The sequence below is a fragment of the Ischnura elegans genome, chromosome 1 (assembly GCF_921293095.1).
Source record: "Ischnura elegans chromosome 1, ioIscEleg1.1, whole genome shotgun sequence".
NCBI classification, from domain to species: Eukaryota; Metazoa; Arthropoda; class Insecta; order Odonata; family Coenagrionidae; genus Ischnura; species Ischnura elegans.
Genome location: NC_060246.1, coordinates 154,323,641 through 154,335,229, shown reverse-complemented (window position 1 = coordinate 154,335,229; position 11,589 = coordinate 154,323,641). Strand labels below are relative to the sequence as shown.

The 11,589-nt window shown below is 35.1% G+C and overlaps 2 long non-coding RNA genes across 2 annotated transcripts; both read left to right on the top strand.

The window, feature by feature from the left end:
* Positions 1-274: 274 nt before the first annotated feature.
* On the top strand, positions 275-3,581 carry LOC124153755. Its single transcript, XR_006863754.1, has 3 exons — positions 275-560; positions 899-1,098; positions 3,542-3,581. It is a non-coding gene; the product is annotated as an uncharacterized LOC124153755 (long non-coding RNA).
* Positions 3,582-3,661: 80 nt separating this feature from the next.
* On the top strand, positions 3,662-4,580 carry LOC124153750. Its single transcript, XR_006863753.1, has 2 exons — positions 3,662-3,701; positions 4,418-4,580. It is a non-coding gene; the product is annotated as an uncharacterized LOC124153750 (long non-coding RNA).
* The last annotated feature ends 7,009 nt before the right edge of the window (positions 4,581-11,589 follow it).

Genomic DNA, 11,589 nt, shown 5'->3' with positions numbered 1-11,589 from the left:
TATCGACTAGATGTCGTCCGCGCAGCCAATGGAGGGCATATTGAACATTTATGATGGTTTTTTATAAAATTTTGTCTTTTGTGAGTAATTTAGTATACAATATGTTTATGTTAAGCCCTTCTTCCTTGTAAATAATCTTATTTAAAATCGGGTCATTCTTTTTGGGACACACTGTATATCGTAAATAACATAAATTATATGAATGTACAATTTCTTAATGGTGCAGGAGCTGATTATTTCTTCCAGTAGTAGATACCTCTCAAGTCATCAGTGCAGAGTTTTCCGATTTTGGAACTACCGCCCGTGATTTACAAATATCGATCTATCGACTGCAATCGATATAGTCGGAAGTCGATTACCAACGATACAAAACATTCAAGATGTCTGCCGGCTACATGTGACTAGTGATTTGTGTATTCACTGTGTATTACTGTCACGGGAATATAGTTGCTGTTATCTGCATTGAGTTGCGAATAAATGATCATCCAAATGTGCGGTGTTTTGTTTGTCTTTTGTGAAATTCTTCCAGATTCCTCGGATGGGTATCAACCGCTAAACGTGTGAGTAGATGTTATTACTATTCATATTAGGCAGAGTTTATTCATTTTATTGTGAACCATTTTTTACCAAGTGGATTTATTGAATGTGTTGCCGACGTAGATATTGGTTGACTTGAGTTAAACGTTAATAACTAATCAGATGTTATCGTTGCACTGAAATCCAAAGCGTACTGTTGATCAAATTGTATGTTTATTGTGCAAGCGCAATTATCACAATCGCCCATGGCAAGTTGCAGTTTAGGTAAGGTGGAAAATGAAGTATTGCTTAATTATAGACATAAATTACAAATTGAAAATATTCACAGTTATTTATTTGTGCTTGCATTTTTCTCTAATAGAATGGCAACTAGAAATGGAACGAAAAACGAATCAGGTGCTGCAAAATCAGCAAGAAGTACTGATTAGGCTTAACGAAATTGCTGGGAAAAGCAATGAGAAGGTTGAAGAGAATTTATTTGAGCAATTACCTTTTCAGCATTTGACCCTAGTCATAGATTTTGAGAATGAATTGGAGAACTCAAATATCAGAAATAAATTTGTAAGTACAGGTTTGGTACATATGTTACTGAATTATAGTCTTTAATAAATCTACAGTAATATGTAAAGTGATGCACATCATGCATGGGTACATGCCCTAGTAGAAAAAATTGTGTTCTTTTGGTGTTCTTTATATGTTCTTTTGGTGTTCTTTTATGTTCACCAATTTCTTGGTGTGTTCTTTTGATGTTCAATTTATGTTCTTTTTATGTTCATCTCAGTGAACACAAAATGAACATTTTTCTTTATGTTCATTTTGTGTTCCCTTTGAGTTCATTTTATGTTCACCATGGTGAACACAATATGAACATTTTTTATGCGTTCATTTTATGTTCACTTTGTGTTCATTTTTATGTTCACCATGGTGAACACAAATTGAACATTTTTTTATGTGTTCATTTTATGTTCACTATGTTGAACACAAAATGAACATTTTTCTTTATGTTCATTTTGTGTTCCCTTTGAGTTCATTTTATGTTCACCATGGTGAACACAATATGAACATTTTTTTATGCGTTCATTTTATGTTCACCATGGTGAACACAAATTGAACATTTTTTTATATGTTCATTTTATGTTCACTATGTTGAACACAAAATTAACATTTTTCTTTGTTGTTCTTTAAAATAAACCAGTATAAAAATTCTCATTCCTTGGAGGTGATTGTGGATAACTGCAGTTCATGTGTCATGACAAGTAGCTTTACATAAAACAAGTAATACAGATGATTTTTGAGACTTTGTCTACCAAAAATGAGTTTGAATTTCGCCATCTTGAAATCCACAAAACTGTATTTTTTAGCAGTTTTCCATAATATTTCTAGAAATTTAAAATAATGAATTTCCGGGAAAATTATCCCAAAATGAAGGCATATCATCAAAAAATGGACATTGAACGATCCGAGAATGCAATCAAGGAACACCTGAAAACACTCTCAATATGTACTTTATTGCATACTAAACAGGGATAAGGCCTGAGCATTTGGCTTTTAGTAATAAGTTCGTTACTAATAAAAAAAGCTGGAAATAAAATGATTTGAAACTTATCCAAACACTGACATCTGATTCACAAAGATGTGAAAGTGTTCATGGAAATGATGGGACTTCCGTGAAAGCTTTTTCTTTGTTGTTCAACAAAATGTTCTTTTTATGTTCATTTTGTGTTCTTTTGATGTTCAAAAAAGTTTTCATTTTGTGTTCAAATTATGTTCTTTTTATGTTCACAGACGAGTGTTCATTTTGTGTTCTTTTTATGTTCTTTCTGTCACAAAACACATAAAAAGAACATAAAGTGAACATTCGGTGAACATAGAAGGAACACAATTTGAACATAAAAAGAACACTGAATGAACACACTTTTTTCTACTAGGGTGATCTGTGGTGTAGTGGGTTTAACTGTAGCTTCATGGGAAAAACCTCTTCATGATGATGTAAAAAATTTTGGATCAAAGTTCCAATCAGGCAATTGTTATTAAAAGAAAAAATTTCAATTATTTTTGTCTCATTTTTGAGAATTTTTTGGTAGTGAAAGATGTTACTGCGATTTTGTTAAAGAGAGGATAAGTAGTGGGATTTGAGTTGTTGGAGGCAAGTCTATTTGTGCACATTACTCAGGGATAGAACCATTGGGCCATAATGATAAAGTGAATATCAGTTTATCTGTGGTAATATTATTACTACCCAGCCCAGTATAGGACATGGTTTAGATTCATCTTACTTTATATTTGCTTGAAGCACTTCTCAATAGAGTGATCAAAGACTTTGAGATGCGTTGGCTCCCTAATATTGTTTTCTCCTAAGCAAGCAGACTGTTTGATCTTGATTCCGATTATGCAGGGTATCCCATTTATCTTGACCACCCGAAATAACTTTTTGTCTAGATGGAAATTCAAAAATGTGTCAAGCAAACGTTCATAAGCCCTCAGGGGGACATTAATCAGCATGACTGCTTTCCTTGTATCTTTGTTTCTACAAAGATTTGAAGAGTGGTATGTCTTTTTTAAATGGCACGCTATATTTTTTATGAATGACTGGTGGAGTAGTTCCAATACCCACCTACCTGCACTAAGTGCTATTGAGTCAGTCATTTTTCATAACACTGTGTTTATGTTAATGGTCCACTGTGCTACATTTTTGAATAAATCTTAAGGAGAGGAAATTAACTGCCAAATAAAAAATATAGGGTGCCATTTTAAAAAGATGTACTGCTGTTCATATCTTTGTAATTAACAAAGCTAAAAGGAAGGCAATCATGCTGATTAATGTCCCCCTGACGGCTAATGGACATTTGCTTGACACATTTTTGAATTTCCATCTGGACAAAAAGTTATTTCGGGTGGTCAAGATAAATGAGACACCCAGTATTCTTCATGTGAAATTGTCATAGTGGATATGTATAGCCTTTGGTTCAATGAATTATCCCTAATATAATAATTTTTATTTCAGATTGATTTTTTGAAAAGAGTTGGGGGTTCTACTCCACCAGATGCAACAAGGCGTGGGTTGAGAGCAATATTCTTAGATAATATTGCATAATATTATTCATTGGAAGGCCTTAAAGGGAACATAAAGTTTGGACAGACACGCATTCATTCGGCTCTAAGCTGTAAGTAAAGTTTTCAAATTTCTATTAATTAAATACTTCAATGAGACCCAACATATGTCAGTAGCTTAGGTATTTTCCTTGAGAGCTATCATCAATCCCTCCTTGCATTTTGTTGAAATTCTTGTAAGGACATTACTTTTGTTATTTTGTGCTGTCCAGCGCCCAGAATTGAATTATGCTCTCTAGTCTCTTGGGTTGTATTCAAAGGTAGTACCCTCCCTTTCAATACAACCCTAGCATTCGATTATTTTTATTAGCATTCCTATGATTTTCAAGATTGCCTGTAAAAAAAATCATGAGATAATTTCTGTTTTCTTTGAATGACATTTAACTATTGTTGTGCTTGCTTATTTCATTAACATTTGGACTAAAGTTTTATTTCTCTAAAGTAATGAAACCACTCTCCAGCCTTAAATTTATCAGGTGGATTTTGTGGGAAAATTAACTGCTTACACCTTAATTATCGAGGTAATTTCAAGATCTCATGTAATGACAGTAATGATAATAGAATCGCTCAAGAAAATGACTAAGTATATGCAGCCAAGCTCATGTCTCAAACCCTTGTTTGTCATCTCATATGAAGTAATTTGCCAACTGTTGCCTCATAGAAAGTCCAAATTTGTGGGCTCTGACCTAGGTGGCAAGTGCAATACGGAACATGTTACAATTCTGTGATGATCCTTTGTCTTATGCTGGCAATTTGCTTATGATGACAGGTGCAGTTCTAAGCAAGTTCCCAGCTGCAACAAGGAAAGAAGTGGATTCAGCTACAAAGGATTGGCTGAGGCACTCTGATGATAGACTTAAAAATAAGAAAAATGTAACTAGTGGTGTAATACATAGTGTTTAACTGTTGTTTCAATAAATTTTTAAAATAAGGCTTTTACTCACTTATTGCCATACTGCAGATTGTTTGTGCCCTTTAGATACCATTTGTGCCCTTTAGGTGCCACAGGCATCCATAAGAAGTGCAGAGTAAGACATGTATTGGATGTCCACAAGTGGGCCATTTCGCATCCATAAGAAGTCCAGAGCAAGACATCCAATGGATGTCCACAAGTGGGACATTTGGACCTGCGTAGGAAGTCCAGAGGACAGCAAATGGATGTCCATGGATGTCAGCCCTGTCATCCATTGGATGTCCAATGGATGCCATTGCGGTGGCTGGGAATCGATCGCAATGACGATGAGCTCGCCTTTAGAGTAGGTTTCGGTATACTTTAATAAACTTATATTTTGTTATAAATTAATGAAAGTATTTAAACATTATCTTGTCCGATAGTTTAAGTAGAGTAGGTTTCAGATCTACCGTGAGAAAAGCTCCCAAAATGTATTAAAGACTCTGTTTGGAAAATATTCAAATTGTAATGTTACTTTAGGAAGGCCTTCTAATTACAAAAGTAACTTATTAACACCTGAAGACGTTGTATTTATTATATTAATCGAAACGCGATTGACCGATTCTTTCTGCAGAATAGGAAGTGGTTTCTGGGTTTTGAGTTACAAGATGGTAGATGGTGTTGGAAGTTCGTCTATATTATCGCTACTAAATAGAAACATTAATAGTCTGGCTTCCTCAGAGCTTCCTGTCGCCCTACAGGCAAGGTACATATTTTTAAGTTGAAAGTATCATCGACAGCTTCGAGGTGGAAATAAGTTCACCATAAGACTCTACCGGACTGCCAAAAGAATGCACACATCTCATGAGTATACGCTTTCGCCAATATTATACACAAGTCTCACTTTGTTATGAACTATAAAACATTTCAGATGCACATCAGCTACCTTTCCATTTCTCGGCATCGACTTTCCGCGCCGACGAAGTCTACAGTTTCACTAAAGTACCCTGTTATCATGATGGAATCAGTAACAGGAAGCTTGCTAGGATCAGCCTAGGAATAACCATATTCCTTCATCTTTACGCAATCTATCGATTTCAATGGAGGAGAAATAGATCAAAAAATAGCCCTGAAGTCACAATGAACAACTCCGATAAGTCAGCACTTCAATAAAATAATCATAACCACGCCGTCGCTTGCATTCAAGTATGCAACCTCTACTATGGCCGTGCCTCCTCGCACTGAACTATGACGTCACTTTTCTACCAGCCAATCATCGGGCGTTTTCGCTTCTCACTTGCATTTGAAAATTCTCGTGAACTTTGATGCATTAAATATCGCAAACCACGTCATAAAATAATAAAAAAACTTTCACCGAGGTATGCAAACATATATTTTTATATAATTTTGGGGCTATAGATTATATCTGAAATATATGCAAGTTCCCTATTTGAACTTGAGAGGTATTCAATACCAACTGAGTTTGCCACTTATTCATTACTGTGTTAAGAAACTCCACAATTGAAATATCTATTTTGTAAATTTTTAAGATTTCTTTTAGCCAATAATGTGGAACCGAATTTTATGTCTTTTGGTAGTCTATGTATGCTTATTATTATTATTATTACGATTATTACGATTACTCCGATTAAACTCTATTTACATGACCATAAATGTCTACATAAAAAGGGCCTTTGTAGCACATGTAGCTGCACTCTTCTGGAACAAGTTACCCATTACAAATACTTGGGTATAATCATTGATCAGTATTTGAAATTTGATAGACACATAGTTAAAATGAACAGTAAACTAAGGAAAATTAATTACCAGATGTATCAAATTAATACCCTAGTCCCAACAAAAACAAAGATTATGATATATCACGCACTGGTTGAATCAATACTACGCTACGGAATTACCATTTGGGGAGGTACTGCACAATACTTTCCGGACACTGTTAAAAACTCAAAAAAAATTCTCAAATTAATTCAAGCAGGGATTGAATCAACAACAAATCGTAAGAATGCAGGTATATCCCTCAAGGGTTCTCCTGAACATAATAAATCTTTGTATGAAGAACTCGGTATACTAAAGGTTACTGACCTGTACATCTATGTGCTAGTTATTAATAATTATTTCAGCAATACATTAAAGATTCATAAAGATTACAACCACTCCATGGAAATGAGAAATCTTACTCATTACTATGTACCGAAATATAATAACAACTATGGTAAAGGTGTAATGAATACTAAAATCCCAATGGCAATAAACGAGTTACCAAATAACTTGAAGAGAATAAAATGTATTACGGAATTAAAAAGTAAACTAAAAAAGCACCTACTGGAAAGATCGTAAAACTGATGTCTTATAATTTTCTTAGATATGTTTTTGAGTGTCATAATGTAAAATTACTATGTGGCTAGGGAATTTAGGAATACTTTAGTTCTCATATATATGATGGGGTATATGTATATTGTCTGTGCGTAAAAACTTAATAAATGCTTTGTAAGAGTAAAGATAATAATGGAACCTGCTGATAAGCTTAATGCTTAGCGGGACCATTAAAATGCAAAAAAAATAATGTAGCTTTCATTCAAATGTAAATATTTAGCGAACTTAAATGTTTCATTGGAATACATACTTAACTGAATTGAATTATATAATGAAAATATCTATTTGTAGATAATATATTATATATTGTAAACATTTTAAAAATTTTGCAATATGCTATGCCATGTGACTACTTATTTGAATGGATGTTAACGAAAGGTTAATATTTTATAGGTATGGAACTATTGTATGAAAAAATTTTAACTATCAAATGTATTATTTATTTAAAAAAATATTATTATTATTATTATTTTGTTCTTTAATTTTCTTCAGTTTTCACGGAGTAGCTTTAGTGTTAAGAGCACGGGTTCTCATCAAAGTAACTCTTTACTGTTGGCTTGGGTTGAGAAATTTTCTCGTGATATGACAGGTTGAAATTATTACAGCCTTTTGCAGTTTGATGTATGTATTTGGATGGAGGTTGAGTATTTTGAAACTATTTTGTATATGTTTTGGAATGATACCGGTAGCTGAGATGACAATTGGAGCTATATAAACCTGTTCCATATTCCATATTCTTTTTATTTCTATTGCCAATTCTTGGTACTTGTTAATTTTTCCTGTAATTGTCTTTTCGATGTTATGCGACAGTGGCACGGCAATATCAACTATGTAGCAAGTTCTATATTTCTTGTCAATCAACACTATACCTGGTCTATTATTAACTATAGTTTTATCTGTTGGAATAGGCAGATCGTAATAGATTTTAAATGCACCGTTTTCAAGCACTGTTTCAGGGTGGTACACATAATATGGGGTCTTAGTATCTATTAACTTGTGTTGGTAGGCCAGTTTTTGGTGGATAATTTTTGCAACTTGATTATGTCTACTTAATTTTCTGTATTAGCTAGCATCTTACAGCCAGATATAATGTGCTGGATTGTTTCAGGTACTTGAAAACACCTTCTACATTTGTCATCTGTTATGCTTTTATCACCAAGGATGTACTTTGCATAATTTTTAGTGCGGATAACCTGGTCTTGTATTGCAAGCATGAACCCTTCGGTTCCTCCATAAAGTTCACCCAATGACCACCATTTGTTTGATGAGATTTTATCAACATATGGTTGATTGAGGTCATTGATGTATCGTCCATGTAATTCCTTCTGGGCCCACACTTCTACCTTTCTATTTAATAGAACAGCTCCTGCGTTGGTTACTTCATCGGTCGTGCCATTTTTTAGATTTAATGGTGTTAATTTGTTGTCGGCATATACTTTTGATTTGTGAAGCATCGAACTGTTTGATTTATCGTAAAAGAAATGTTTTAGTCCATGAATATGGTTTTTGAGGAGCTGTTGTAAATCTATTAACCCTCTACCTCCCATATAGCGGGGTAGCGTTAGCCTTTCTATTGCATTTATTATTATTATTATTATCATTTTCCTTTTTCCCTCTTGATATCTTACAAGGATTGTTGACAGTGAACGGACCAAGTCAAGTTCAGCTGTGTTTTGTTATTATTTCCGTTATTATTCTATTGAAAAGAACCGTCGGACAATATGACTGGTGTCGAGGATGAATGACTTTTGTTTTTTTGGTAGAGTTTTCTACAAGTTTCGCTTTTTTAGCTGGTGTAGAACTTCGCACGGTGTGATTCCTGTTGTTGTTATCACTATTGGGCATATATCTACTGACTGCATCTTCCACAAGGCTTTGATCTCTGCTGCAAGTTCTGCATATTTATTAATTTTGGTGGATTGTGCTTTCTGTACATTATGGTTTAAGGGAATTGTCACGTCTATGAGGGTAGTGTGCCGTTTTATTTTGTCTATTATAACTATGTCCGGCCTATTGTTTTTAATTGCTCGGTCAGTTTTTATTTCTGCATTCCAGTATAATTTGCACTCATCGTTTTCCATAACATCAGGTGGATGGTATTTGTAGTATGGTTCATCGGTGTCCAGGATTCTATTTTTTCTTGCCAGTTCTTGGTGCATGATTTTAGCTACATTGTCATGTCTACTGGTATATTCATTTGCTGCTAGAGCCTTGCAACTTCCCATAATATGCTCTATTGTCTCAGATTGGTTCTTGCATCTTCTGCACTGATCGCTGTTTACGTTTTCTTTTAATATGAACTTTCTGTAGTTCCTCGTCAATATTATGCGATCTTGAATGGCCCTCATAAATCCGATTGTTTCCCCATATATATTCCCTTGTTTCAACCATATATTTGAAGCCTCTTTATCTATGTCTGGCATGTTTAACTGATGAGGATGGTGCCCATGAAGCTCTTTACTTTTCCATTGATCGATTAGTTGTTCTTTAGTTTGATTCGGGATGTCTAGCTCACGGTTGCTTAGATGTAGTGGTGTGTAGTGAGTGTCTGTTTTACATACTATTTCAAAAAGTTCGCATTTGACTCCTTTGCCATAGAAGTATTGTCTTAGATCAGCAATTTGCTTATAGTGAAGCTGTACAGCATCAAGAATACCAAGTCCTCCTTCATATGTGGGAAGTATTACTCTTTCTGTGGAGCTCTTTGGGTGGTGTAAACGGTGTTTTGTAAGAAGGGCTCTCACAATTCTGTTTATTTCATTAAGATTGGTCAAGGTCCATTTGATAATTCCAAAGGTATAGAGAAGGATTGGTATTGCAAAAGTATTTGAATTGAATCATGAATTTGCTCTCCTCCTTTGGGCTGCAGGTTGTAAATTCGGAACCCACTAGAGTTACTGCAAATTGCCAGTTCCTCCTTGATTATTTTATCAAGAACATCCCAGCCTCTAAGCTAAAATTAGAAACTATCAATACTGGCCTGTCTGACCACTTTGGCCTCTGTGTGCATGTTGATAATGACACTCTTATCCCCAAGCCTCCCAATCGTCTTGTTGCTAAGAGAATTTTCTGTAAGAACTCCATGATGGATTTTGCTACCTCACTGGAGCAGGAATCTTGGGAGGACGTTATCTCGGCTGCAAACTGTGATGACAAATTTAGTGCTTTTTTCAATGTTTTTATCATGTATTTCAATGCCTCCTTTCCCTTCAAAAAAGTTAAACTGGGTATGGCTAATAGAAACTTAAAGATTATCTCACCTGAAATTGTTGCTCTATCTAAAAATATCCGGGAATTTCATCTTAAAAGTAAATTCACTGATCCTAATCTCAGAAAAACACACCAATCAGCCCATAAGGAATTCCGAACCCTCATAAACAACACCAGGAAATATAAAATTGAACAAACTATTAATAATTCAAACAATATTATTAAATCGACATGGAATGTCATTAAACATCTTACCACTGCCTCAAATGTCGAAATCAAAAATCCTCCCTCTATGAACTTTGGAGGCATCAGTGTCTCGGAGCCTGAAGCGATTGCTGACTTATTTAACACTCACTTCTGTAATGTTGCCACAAAACTCCTCAAAAAGGCAAACACACCGAATCCCCCACAAAAGCACTTCCATCAAGCTATGTTCCTTTTTCCCACAACTCAGGCAGAAATTATAAAAACTATCAACTCTTTTGGTAATAAATTTTCTACTGGCCTGGATGACATCCCTATGCCAGTGTTGAAAGCTGTTGCACACATCATTGCACTACCCTTGGCTGATATCATAAACTCATCTTTCTCCTCTTGGTGCTTCCCTACAAATCTCAAATCTTCCCGAGTGATACCTGTTCACAAAAAAGGTTCTCGCGAAAATGCAGATAACTACAGACCTATATCCATCCTTTCTGTTTTTTCGAAACTAATGGAAAAATTGTTCTTCACACGTATGTATGAATATTTGTCTTCAAAGAAGCTACTCCATGACAACCAACATGGTTTTCCGACGGGTTAATCCACTGCAACAGCCTCCTTTGAGCTCATAAACGAAATACTACTAGGCCTAAACGACAAGCTACTAACCCTTGGAATCTTCTTTGACCTAAGTAAGGCTTTTGATCTCATTGACCACAACATTCTAAAAAATAAGCTCTGTGCTTTCGGCATCGTTGGTTTGCCCCTTAAATGGATCATGTCCTATCTGAGTGAAAGGATGCAAGTTGTCTGCTATTCCATCAGTCACTCTACTGTTAAATCCAGTGCAATGAAACTCTCCTGTGGGGTACCCCAAGGGTCTCTCCTGGGACCGCTCCTATTCCTATTGTTCATCAATGACCTTCCAAACCACCTATCCCATGGAAAATTAATTCTCTATGCAGACGATACATCTGCTATCATCACAGCCGACAGTCCCCAAAACCTAATCCATCTCAGGAATATTACTGTCAACGAAATGCAACAATGGTGCAGCAAAAATAACCTCATGCTCAATGAAGAAAAAACAGTCTTCCTTCAATTTCTGCATAAGAGATCCATTAAGGTAGATCTCTTCCCATGTAATAATAAAAATCCACACGGAAACAGCATAAGTACCTCTAAGTTCCTTGGACTTATCATTTCCGAGACCCTAGATTGGTCACATCATATTCAAGCCACAA